This window comes from Pezoporus flaviventris, unplaced genomic scaffold (assembly GCF_033815535.1).
Source record: "Pezoporus flaviventris isolate CSIRO_AGI_PZ_B2104156 unplaced genomic scaffold, CSIRO_AGI_Pfla_v1 ptg000031l, whole genome shotgun sequence".
Taxonomy (NCBI): Eukaryota; Metazoa; Chordata; class Aves; order Psittaciformes; family Psittacidae; genus Pezoporus; species Pezoporus flaviventris.
The window spans coordinates 3,685,526-3,698,949 of NW_026892579.1; positions in this window are offsets into that span (position 1 = coordinate 3,685,526).

Here is a 13,424-nt window from a genome sequence, read left to right on the forward strand (position 1 = left end):
CTCTGTGAAGAGCTCATAAACCTAAAATTAAAGCTCTAAACTAAATGCAAAAGCCATGAGCTACTGCATTATGTTTTTCAGTTATACCAATTTAAAATTTTCATACTGAGATAATCTGAGTAGCCCAACCCTGTGTCAGTAATATCACCTACACTAACACCGTGCAAGCACAGCAACAAACCCTCTCAGTCAGGAGGCCAGGTGCCAGCCCCAGCTACTGAACTCAAAATCAATTTTTTCTCTCAAGTGTAACTTTATTCATGTAGTCTATGAATATATCACTGTGTGCAGGGGTAGCTGTACACACATTTCACAGAGATAAGTAAGATGAAACCACTGACTTAATAAATTCATTTTTTATAGCTGTTTTGTACTTCTATGCAGCTGTGTAACATGGAGCAGGACTGAAGCAAAGTAATGCAAAGTAGGAAGAAAGTAAAGACAAGGAGATACTCCAGTACCTAGAGGGGGCCTACAAGAAAGTTGGAAATGGCCTTTTTATAAGAGCAAGTAGGGATAAAACAATGGGGGATGGCTTTAAACTGAAAGAGGGTAGATTTAGATTAGACCTTGGGAAGAAATTCTTCACTATGAGAAGAGTGGTGCAGCACTGGAACAGGTTCTCCAGAAAAGCTGTGGCAGCCTCACCTCTGGCAGTGTTCAAGGCCAGGTTGGATGGGGCTTGGAGCAACCTGGTGGAAGGTGTTACTGTGCATTGGTGGAAGGTGTTCCTGTGTTCTAGTGGAAGGTGTTCCTGTGAATTTTAGGTGGGTTGGAAGTACACAATCATTAAAATCCCTTGCAACTCAAACTATTCTGTAGTTCTATGTTTTTTAAGATCTGTTACATTTTCTTGCTCTGGAAAGGGTGCTTCTTTCCCGCAAGCTTTATTGTCTCAGTAAAGGATTGCTTTGAGGTTGAGGTTGACTACAGGCTTTATTTCTCATTCTCTTTTAACGCACACAAACAAGCTGGTATTTGCATCCCCAGTTCTCCTTCTCCCATGTCACAAAATTTTACATTTACCTGGCCTTTAAAGTGCCCCAGAATAAGCTGGATTTGGGATACCCTTTGCAGATTTAAAAAAAAAGGGGAAAAAAAAACCCCAGGTCAACCACATTATCCTCTCTGTTAATAAATGTAAATAATTATTTCCAATACTGAATTATAGCATATAAATTCACTCACCAAATATTTACTTGGAATTGGAGGGGAAGAGAATAAGGATGAAAAACCCATTCAGACTAAAGAGAGCTGACTGCAGAAGCTGGCAGTTAATGCTTTGCTGGCAGCAGGCTGAAGTATCTGCATTTATTCTAAAAGCCAGCAAAATGCAAAAAAAGCAAGGTCTAATGTACCACTGAAGCAGTGGAAAATGCCCTCTTATAACCTCCTGTTTGTAGTCATATCGTTAATAATATGAACACCTATTTTTCCACCCATATTAGTCCACTTGAGCCTGACCTGAAATTGTTTAATGTTCTTCTTTCACCACTAGAGTTAGTTAATGGTTCCCTCTAACTTCAGGGTCACACATCTCAGCATAGTTCAAGATGACGCTTTTGGCAGAGGTATCCCTCACAGGAGGCAGATCTGCTCACCGCTGTGACCATTTGATGATTTTAGAACAAACAGAGGTGTTTAGGCAGAAGTGCTGTGGTCGCCTTGCTCTAATGGCTTCATTATCTGGCACGGTGCCTGGCATCTTTTGATGCCTTGTTATCTTGTAAAAGCAGAACAGCTGCACACGTGGTACAGTTATTCCAATGAACAAGTCACAAGACTCTCAAAGATATAACTGGTGAAAGGCTGTTGAAATGCTTTTAGAATTATAATGACAACTTATCAATGCTTGGAACAAAATCATCCTTTTACCGATTAATTCACAGGCTCTGGGAATAGCGTTTGCCTGTGAAATCGCTTCTGCGTTTGTTTTTTTTTTTCCCCTTCCTTATTTTCTGCTGGTGATCTGTAAAAAGGGAATGTTAAGAACAGCACAGCCATGGACTCTTCTGAATTTAGCCCTGTTATCAGATAGCTTTCTTGGGAGACTAATAGATAAAACCAAAACATGACTTTTCTCACCAAATAACAACTGCTTTGACATGCACAGTTTGAGAGATAAGCGGCCTGTGCATGTCAGCATCTAGAGACCTGAGATCTTTATACTGCAGATGTGTTGCCCACTGGGTAACCAGCTCTTAAATGTGGGCATCAGCCCACCTGTGACCATGAAGAAAAGGAAACTCTTTAGGACTTTTCACATGAGTAGAGATTCCCTCACATGTGAGCTGGTGATACAGAAGAGCTCCAGATGAAACTGAATCAGGCTTTTATCAGTAAGCTATAGTGAGAGCCTATATTTCAACCAGTTGCCAGTAATTAAAGATCCCTTTTACTCAATGCACTCAGCCTTAGGCAAACATAAAGATCTGAACCTGCGCTACTTGTTAGCAGATATTCAGCTGATGGACTACAGACACTAAAAAATTACTCTCTAAGAAAACAGAGATGATAAGCAGTGGAGACTCAGTATTAGATAAATTTTCATGTGGAGGAGAACTTTCCTGACAGGCCTGAATCACACTCTCTGAGGGCAAGCAACTCCACATCATTCCAAAATAAGCCACAACACAGCTTGTTTCAAATAGAGGAATGACTCAGAGGGTGCCACTGTCACCACGTCTGGCTGTGAGTCCTTCAGAAGTCACAGTGACACCCTCTCTCACTTTGAACACTGGATGACAAAAGCCAGAGTGATCTTCACACTTCAGGCTGCAGAACAGCAGGTGGTTTGCATTTGTATTTAATCCAAGTGGTACAATAGCAGGGTTTATACAAGCTCACCCAGCTGATAATTACAACCAAAAAAAGCCCCAGAAGCCATCCCTCCCTGTCAAAACCCCGTGCTAGAGAGTCTGTGCAGAACAGCTCCTGTGCTATTACCCTGAGACCTGGCTCATGCTAAGGCTTATTCTGTCTGGAAGCAAATCACTGAGAGAAGAAAAGAACACCTTGGTATGTTTCTGAGAAGGCAGATAAGAGAAAACTAGGCCGATATTTGCCTTGGCTGAAAGAGGAAGTGTGCCATAAAGACAAGTCTCTGAGTTTTGTCTGTGGCACTCCAACCTATGTCCTGGAAGGGAAAGTCCCTCAGGGCAGTACTATATGATAACACTGTGGTTGCCATTAGGTTATCAGAAGTTTCTTAGTTTCAGTAGTGCTTTTCAAGTCCACCTACAAGGCAGGGGAGTACTGGCAAGATATCATGGCACCCAGAGGGACTCTTACCTCCTTGAGGAAAGGAGCCCAGTATGTGTTTGTCAGCCTTTTGAAGTTACATTTCTAAATGGAGAAAGAAAACACTTTGTACTGGCTCCCCAGGACAAGGATGAACACTTCTGTGTTGAAACCTCTGCTTTACTTGCTGCTCTGGTTATATTTCATTTTTTTACCCTGTCTGAACCTGAAATCATCTACTGTCCCCACTCACAGCAGAAGGTTTATGCAACGTCTTTCACAGTCCAGGCACTCGGTCCACAGAGAAATAAAGCAGAGATGCTGGCATCCATAAATAGCATCTGCAGGTCACAAACCAGAAAGCCCTCTGCTCTGTAACTGGTCACAAACTAGCCCTCATGTCCCTCATTTAATCTCTCTTGCTAAGCTCCCCGTCCTTTTTGTTTGGTTTCTCTTAGAAATTGACCTCACTTGTTATTTCAGTTACAAATACTGAACATCGCATTTGAGATTCTTTGCAGACAACCTTCTGCCTACTGACTGTTATTTATCAAGGGCAGATTGTCTGCAGATGCCCAATATGTGATTATGAAAGACTAAACAAACAGTATGGAAACAGCTTTAGGAATCCCAAATGCCAGTGCTGATGATGCATACAACCCCTGCTTTATTGTCAAAGAGAGCATGATACCAGTTGATCGGGTTTTTCCCTAAATTTAAAGGGCTAGTTTGATTTCTAAATTTCTAATATTAAAAAAGGCAACACCTTTCTCAGCTTCCAAGCAAAGTCCCCAGGCAGTGAATGGCATAGTCACAAAAAGCATCTATCCATTCATAGATTAAATAGCAAACAAGCAAACAACTCTCCCATGACTAGGATGAGTGACAGTAATCTCTCCCCGACTGGTTTGCTTGTTATCTTTTCCGACATCCATACAGTGTGGGAAACTGAGCACAATTGTGCTGCTTTTTGCTGGGTTGTTTTGGAATGTGCTGACTTACAGCTCACCTTTCATTGGCTCCTTTGACATTTTGGTGACATGCATTTTATGGAAGTCCTCTAAAATAATACGTAAAGACCAAGTCTGTAGATGTTGAATGGGAGGAAAAGAAGTTGCACGTTCTCTGGAGTGAGAGAGCTCACAGGAAGATAAGCCATGCTGACTCAAATGGGGTCATCTACAGCTTTGTGTTTGTTTTGCCTCGGGTTTTTCAGCATTCCCCCTCTCAAATCTTCTTTATGCAGCCTTTGAAAAGGCTGTCATAGACTGATACCACATTGATAAGAATTACAGAGTGTAAACAAACATAATGAACTCCATCTCAAAGCTGTTTCCAAGAAACTAGGGTACATATTGAGTAAGATCATAAATTGCACACTTCCATTTGAACACTGACTGTAGAGCTGAGAAGGCAAAGAAAGTACTTTTATGGGCTAAAGATCAATTTTGTTTGCTTGCACTGAAAAAAGACATCTTGCCAGACATCTTGAGTAGGATACTTAGGCTTTTAGTCCCATTAGATCAGCCACTGGTTTATTTCCAGTTTGAAGAGTCTGGAATGAAGGGACTCAGGTGTATAGATCCAGAAGCAGCTCTACATATTGAACAGATGGTCACTAGGGTCTATGTCTTTTTTATTGATGGCAATAATTAACCTCAATAAACTGCAGGAGTTTTCCAAATTGGTAAAGTTCAGGCAGCAGTGATGTGGCATTACTAATACAGGAAGGCAAATATTGTATTAGGGTATGAATTATAGTGAACATCATGCACATAATCTGAAAATCATGGCTCAGTGCTGACTTCTCATGAGGTTTTGCAATTTTGCCATAAGACGCTACCCAACCAGGGAGCAGAACTCTGAGCTCTTTATTGTTTGCTAATGCACACCACAACTGTTAGAGACAGCTTCTACAAAATCTAACACTGTAATATCTATTTTGACAGCCATAATCTTGGGATAAACAGCACTGAACATAATGTGATTAGCAGCTGTAATTTCCATTTGATGTGACTGCAATAACCCTCACTCAAATCTAAACCAGAAAATTAGTAACTGAAATTTTCAGTGAGTCAGCCCTGGAGATAAATTTAAACAGAAAGTACCCACCTCCATTGTGGAAACTGTCTTGAGGCTCTTGAGACCTGCTCAGCTGAGCCCCAAGGAATACCACTTCCAGTGAAGACAGTCTAAACACCTCATATCAATTTAACTGTTAGCAGAGTAGCAAAGAATTTTCCGAAGCTTCTGATATTTTTATACAGCATTAGTTAGCATAGGAAGAACTGCTTCCTGAGTAACAAATGTTATTATTGCCAAACGCCACTTTTGGAAATGAGGGACAACAAGCACCTGGTAGGCTATTGACAGTGTGCTCTAACCAAAGAGATTTTCTTATCATCTTTATTTTTATTTTTGACATTTTTTCTTACGTTGTTTTAAACACCTCAGGCAATGCAGCTTTCTCATCATGCTTTGTCATAGCCATTCTAATTTGATAAGTAATAATTAAAACTTTACCTGCAGGCTATTTTTTTTGTTAATTAGTTTAATATAACTGATTTCAGAATATCTCTCCCCACTTGACAGTCAAGCCTTCCAGACACTCAAGAAAACTCACAGTTATGGACAGATAGTGCTATTTCACCTACTTGTATAAAGCTTCTTTTTTTGCCAAACCCAATCTTTCCACATTTCAGACATTCCTGACAGTTTCTGAAGACTTCTGACCCTTCCTGCAATTACTCAGATTTGCCGGAGCCAATTCTTTGGAAGTCAGAGATCAAAGGCTAGGCTTGGTGCATCTGTACATAAACTAGCACCGGCTGAACTCTGCTTAATCACACAATACAGCAGACATCTGAGGAAGTAAAAAAATCTTTCAGATATTATTATTATTATTACTACTATTACTTTTATTACTATTACTATTATTATTATATCAAAGTGAATTCTGCTCACAGAGAAGACCTTTTTTTTTCTCCCTTGTTTTTCTCACAGTCTGAAACTGAACAGCAAATTTTTACTCTCTGAAAGATGTAGCTGCCATTATGGAGTGAAACTAAATAAACCTCAAAACTGAAATGTGTGTACTGGAAAAGAAGATAGAAGACAAACGTGAGGATTGTACAAAAGGTGTTCAGTGGTCTTATATGCTTCATTGTGCATGTAATATAAGACTGCAGGTAGCAGTTCAACCCTCAGCTTGAGAGGTCCTGTGTGTATCGTATCAGCAAAAGACAGTTGATCAATTGTCCTGAATATGCACTGTAGAAATCTGACACTGATGGCTATGACAAGTTGTTATTTAAGGAGACTGTCAAAAACTCTAACTCAGGACCGTAGCCTTACATAACCCTGCAATGTACTCTATATACATAGGATAAATTAATCTTTATTTAATAAAGTCAAGCAGACAGCTCCAGTAACACCCTATTTTTATGCTGCAGTCATTGAGCTCTTCAGCAAGCCACAAGCATCATTAATTAAAAGAGCACAAGCATTTAGCAAGAATTACTTTGAACAGTTCAGGAAACAGATGTGATGTCCTAGCTACTGCCACTGCTCCCAGAGCACACATCAGAGCCTTCTTCCTAACAGCAGCATGCATGTAGCTACAACTTCTGCCTTGTATGTTATGTTCAGCTCTTTCTCTTACTTGGATTATGCTATGTTTTGTGGACTCCATTCACTGTGACTGGGGACCTGTTGAAGTAAATTGTGTGGAAACCATAACCAGAGAGGACTGGTACATCTCCGAGCTTACATCATTTGATGTGTGGGTAGGGCACACAAGCAAACACAGCAATTCTGGCTTCCAGGTCAGATGGATCCTCCTTCCACCTTCCACTGCTAATTCCCTTCTGTCTCCTGCATTTTTATTCTTACCTCCCACCTCCTGTTATTGGCTCTTCATTATGTCTCTGCCCCTTCATGAACAGTAATGTGGTCTTTAAAGTGCACATGTTGAGTATATATCCATGTAGTTAGCTACTTCATATCTTTGCATAAATGAAGAGGAGAGATACGCGTGTATATACATATCCTTTTGTATAAAAGATATACTCCTAGCCTTATCCCATGACAGCCAAGATAAAAATCAGATGATAGATGCTGCATCTCATAGAAATGCAAAAGACCGTGCTTTCAAGATCTGCTGTGTTTTCCTGAGGCTTTCTTACACACTTAAATTTCAAAATCAGTTAGGAAAACAATTTTTTTTTTGACTCACATCTAAATGACAATTGTCAGAAAGGCTCTAGCTACTTACTTCACTACAAAAATATTCTGCACCAAAGTCTTTCAGTTTTCTATGGCATTTCTATTAAAACCAGTCGTATCTATAAGGCACTAAGGCACACATTCATAAATTTCTTAAGGAATAAATCCGTTGTTTGAATAATTGTAAACGAAAAGTTAAATGCTGAAATTCAATTTCAGTGTGAGTTTTCACTGCAGGCCACAATGTTCTAATAACCAAAACATTAGAAGAACTGAAAATCTACATAGCAATGTAATCTCCATGGAGAAAGAAAACTTCAGATTCAGCACAAGCATTTCTCTCTTACAAGTACCACATCTTGTTGGCATTTGTAATCTCCATTGTAGCCCTATGTTAGCTTAAAATGAATGGTGGATTACAAGCCATATGATTTTGACATCAAAACAAAAATATTCAACAACAAAACCAAAACAGATGAAAAGCCACCATTTGATCGCATAGTGAAGAATGGTCCCATCACAGCCACTGCATGGTAACCAGTGAAACACAAACTCACATCTAACCTTCACTTGCCTGCCTTTAATCCACAGACAATTTGAAAATGTTCCAGCTGATGGACAGAGGTTTACAGAAGGCTTTCATTAACCCACAGCAGTGTTCTCAATCTACACATTTTCCCATGGTCAGGTAAGAAGATGAACAGATATTAAAGTAAGGGAACTGAAAGCTGTTGCCAATTCCTTTGTGTAGCACGAGCAGGAAAGGTGTTTTTGATGCAGTAACTGCAAGGATTTATAATCTCAAATGCTGTTGTAGGAACTAGACAAACAGTAATGTAATTACAGCCACATCATGGCAATTTCCAGTTTCTTCCCCACCCCATAGACTGCAGCAGTCAATGCTGCAGATAGACCAAGCAGAAATAGAGAGTTCTGGGGAGAGAGGTAAACATGGAAAGATTTCCTGAATTAATGACTTTTGGTTTGAACTAGGTGAAAGATGTGCTATTGCTGTTGGGATTACAGTCTATTTCTTACATACATAGACTCCAAAACTGGTCAATAGAACTGTAAGATATTTTTTCATTGTTAAGCCAAAACCCAGCCTAGTAGATAGGAGCAGAGAAAGCTTTAAACTGGTGGGATAAAGCAAAGGTGGAAAGAACTTGTGACAAAAGAGACCTTAACTACTCTTGCTTTTAATGTTTCTCTGAATTTTAGGGCTTGTGTTAGTAGCTGGAACTTCAAGGTTGGATTTTAGTAAGGAGAAAAAAAATCAGGCCTTAAAACTCATGTAGACAAAATTCAAGACCTTGGGAGGTTTAGAACTAAGACATACAGGAAGGAGGAGTCTAAATGGTCTTTTAATCAGTGCTCTTCATACCTGCAGAACAATAATAAAAGTATTGGATTTGAGGGAAAGACTGTATTGTCAACTTGCAAAAAGATAGCATAAGAAAGTTGGGTTGGAAAGAGAAACTGTACATTTTTTTCTATCAAAATTGGTTTTGCTAATTGTGGAAAATAAGCTCAGAACCAGAGTTATTTCACTGGAGGGAATGGGGAAGTAATGCTGCACAGCACAGGACACTGGATAACGAACATCTCTCTCTTCTTCCACACATGAACACCTATCATATACTCTTTTGATGACAAATACGTCACCTATTTGAAACAGTGTAAGCTTTGGGAGAGCCATAAAGGCGACTCACAGGGAATCCACCCTCTGATCATCACTAAAACTACAGTCCTCTTCCTCAGGCAGACTCTCGGGGGCTCAGTCAGTATTGAGCAGCTACTTCATCAACACAGATGCAGCTGACCTTCTGCCAAAGGATACTAATCACTTCATTTTCCAAATTAGCTATCTGCATAAAATCACCAGTGTCCCTCTGCTTTTTTACTTCAGGAAAAAAGCACTTGAACTGGAAAATTATGAAACAGATGCTAGAATTATTTGTGCTGTAGAAAGAACTTCTGGCATTTTCAGTCTCTTGGCCACGGTGACTTGTTTAACGTTTGTGTTGCCATCCTGAGATTTTTTTATAGGCCCTCACAATAGGGGAAATATAAGCCAGTCATGTAAAACCCAAAACAGAACTGAAAGCCTGTACATCTGGTTTATGTCCTGTGGTATTAAATATTCATATTAGCAAAAGTCCAAATGACCAAAATAAACCATCATATTGAAAAATTTAGCTCTACTTTGCAGTAGACTGTAGGTATAGAAACAGCACGATTTGTCTGAATGTGTCTGCCTGTGTGTGAGTGCACCAGCAGAAAATTAAGGGTTAAAACAATAGCAGATAGCACTCGATAACTGAATACATGAGGGGACAGGAATCACAGGGAGGAATGTGTTGTTGTCAGGGTGCAGGTCTTCTCATCTAGATGTAAACAGGAGGATGGCAACAAGACTACATCACATGTGCCATTCCCGCCCCTGTCATCCAACCAGAAGTCAAGTTACAGCCAGAACCATAACCAAAACAAAGAAGTAAAGGCAATGGACAGGAACTGCTCCAAAGATTAGTAGAAAACAACATAAGTACAGTTCAGAGGCAAAAGCTTGTCCCATGGTAACGGTTGAGTCCTCACATCAAGTCTGTTCAGAAATGAATTTTCTCTCCTGACAGATGTGTTGAGGACTTGGAAGATGAAATCATAGTTCTTGGTGTTGTTTGCTGCTGATCTTGGATGGCTTGTGATGGGTGTGAATGATTACAATCTATGAGACAGTGAGTGTGACTGGTGGCAGCGGCTTAAGGTATCTCCTTACCTTCTGTAAGGTCTTACACAGACTTCTCTTACATGAATTTACTACAAGATTTCAGGTACTTGAGGACTGCTCTATCTGAAATGAAAGAAGTAACTAGTTTCCTTATACTGAGAAAACCTTTAAAAAGAACCCCAAAACAACATCCACTTGCCTGATGCCAGCTGAATGCACACTTCAGTGATAAAATAATGAGGAGCTTCTACTGCTGGAGACACTTGTGCTAATTACTTTTCCCCCTCCTTATCTGCAGCAGAAGCAGAACAGAAGTGGAATTGATCTCCTAAGCGCTGTGCCCAGAGAACAACCTTTAAGGAGAAACGACTTTAATTAAAACCTGGATGAGCAGCAGCATTTCTTCAGGACTGCACACCCATCGAAAGGAGCAGCTTCAGGACTAGAGTTCAATCTAATTAAGAACAGAGATGAGCAGATCCGATGGGAAAGGGCTGAACAAGGCTTAAGCCACACTGTCCCCCACAAAATGATGTCAGAGAGCTGCAGACAGTTTAGTCTGGCCAGAGAGGGCTGATCTGAACTTGAGAGGAAGGTTTGGGAGTCATTAGCATTCACCTGGCAGATGGTGTATGAACAAGTTTACTCATGTATAAGATGCAGAATGAAGAGAGAAAGCAACCAAGGAATTAAACTCTTCAAGACTTAGAAGAGAGCTGGAGGTGGCACAATTAAGAGCATTCAGTTGTGAAGCTGAGAAGAGGCAAACCAGAAGAATGACAAGTTTCGAGATCTCAGTGGAGCATGTGATTGCCAAAGAGACTTGCTGTATAATCTCAAAGTTATTGCCAGTTTGAATGAAGACAGAAAGTGCAGGATCAAACGTGTTCATGAAGATCTTCCCAAGGGCTGGGCAGGAGCCATCCTGAAGCTTCAGCAAGATCTGGCAGCTGGGCAGAAGGCAAAGGGATTAGCTGCTGCCTAGCCAGCATTTGCACAACGCACCTCCAGAAAAGGTCAGAATTTGCAGCTGTCTGTTATCAAACAGCTTTCTGCAGAAGTTGTTCCATATGCACAAATGCCTGAAGGCATCATCAGGGGATGGAGATTGGAGGGTGGCATCCAAAATGAGAAGCTAACAGCTTACGGGAGGAATGCATTTCAAGAATAATCTATATTTGCAGCAGTCCTCTTCTCTGCTTAAATGCAAAATCTATTAGGTTCCTCATATTTTCAAATACAACACATCAAACACCACCCATTCACTGGGGATAAAAGTAGAAACTTCAGTAAGAGCAATCCAGCGCTTATGGCATTAAACACAACAGCTATGCCATATAAAATGTGAGAAGGACAAATGTGTTTCAAATACTTAATTCCTTTGTCATTTTCAGTTGTGTCCTTTAAGGCTTTTAAGTATTTATAGAATCATAGAATCGTTAGGGTTGGAAAGGACCTTAAGATCATCTAGTTCCAACCCCCCTGCCATGGGCAGGGACACCTCACACTAAACCGTATCACCCAAGGCCTCATCCAACCTGGCCTTGAACACTGCCAGGGACGGAGCATTCACAACCTCCCTGGGCAACCTATTCCAGTGCCTCACCACCCCAACAGGAAAGAATTTCCTCCTTATATCCAACTCCAACCTAAACTTACCCTCTTTAAGTTTTAACCTGTTACCCCTTGTCCTATCACTACAGTCCTGATGAAGAGTCCCTCCCCAGCATCCCTATAGGCCCCCTTCAGATACTGGAAGGCTGCTATGGGGTATCCACGCACCCTTCTCTTCTCCAGGCTCAACAGCCCCAACTTCCTCAGCCTGTCTTCATACGGGAGGTGCTCCAGTCCCCTGATCATCCTCATGGCCCTTCTCTGGACTTGTTCCAACAGTTCCATGTCCTTTTTATGTTCAGGACACCAGAACTGCACACAATACTCCAGGTGAGGTCTCACAAGAGCAGAGTAGAGGGGCAGGATCACCTCCTTTGACCTCCTGGTCACGCTCCTTTTGATGCAGCCCAGGATACGGTTGGTTTTCTGGGCTGCAAGCACACACTGAAGCCAGCTCATGTTCATTTTCTCATCGACCAACACCCCCAGGTCCTTCTCCACAGGGCTGCTCTGAATCTCTTCTTTGCCCAACCTGTAGCTGTGCCTGGGATTGCTCCAAACCAGGTGTAGGACCTTGCACTTGTCTTAATTAAACTTCATAAGGTTGGCACCAGCCCACCTCACAAGTGCATCAAGCTCCCTCTGGATGGCATTCCTTCCCTCCAGCGTATCAACCGAACCACACAGCTTGGTGTCATCGGCAAACTTGCTGAGGGCGCACTCAATCCCACTGTCCATGTCACCAACAAAGATGTTAAACAAGACTGGTCCCAACACCGATCCCTGAGGGACGCCACTCATTACTGGTCTCCAGCCGGACATTGAGCCATTGACCACAACTCTTTGTGTGCGGCCATCCAGCCAGTTCTTTATCCACCGAGTGGTCCATCCATCAAATTGATGTCTCTCCAGTTTAGAGACAAGGATGTCATGTGGGACAGTGTTGAACACTTTACCCAAGTCCGGGTAGATGACATCAACTGCTCTACCCCCATCCATCAGTTCGGTAGCCCCATCATAGAAAGCCACCAAATTGGTCAGGCAGGATTTCCCCTTAGTGAAGCCATGCTGGCTGTCACCAAGCACCTTGTTGTTTTTCATGTGCCTTAGCATGCCTTCCAGGAGAATCTGCTCCAAGATTTTGCCAGGCACAGAGGTGAGACTGACTGGTCTGTAATTCCCCGGGTCATCCATTTTCCCCTTCTTGAAAATGGGGGTTATATTTCCCTTTTTCCAGTCATTGGGAACTTCACCTGACTGCCATGATTTCTCAAATATGATGGCCAGTGGCTTAGCAACTTCATTCGCCAGCTCCTTCAGGACCTGCACATGGATCTCATCAGGACGCATGGACTTGTGCACGTTCAGATTTTTAAGATGGTCTCAAACCAGATCCTCTCCTACAGTGGGCCAGAGGTCTTCATTCTCACAGTCCCTGCATCTGCCTTCCAAGACTTGTGTGGTTTGGTCAGAGCCTTTGCCAGTGAAGACCGAGGCAAAGAAGTCATTCAGAACCTCAGCCTTCTCCAAATCCTGTGTAGCCAGTTCTCCTAAGAGCTACCTTAGGGTGCCTACATTCTCCCTAGTCTGTTTTTTATTTGCTATGTACCTGTAG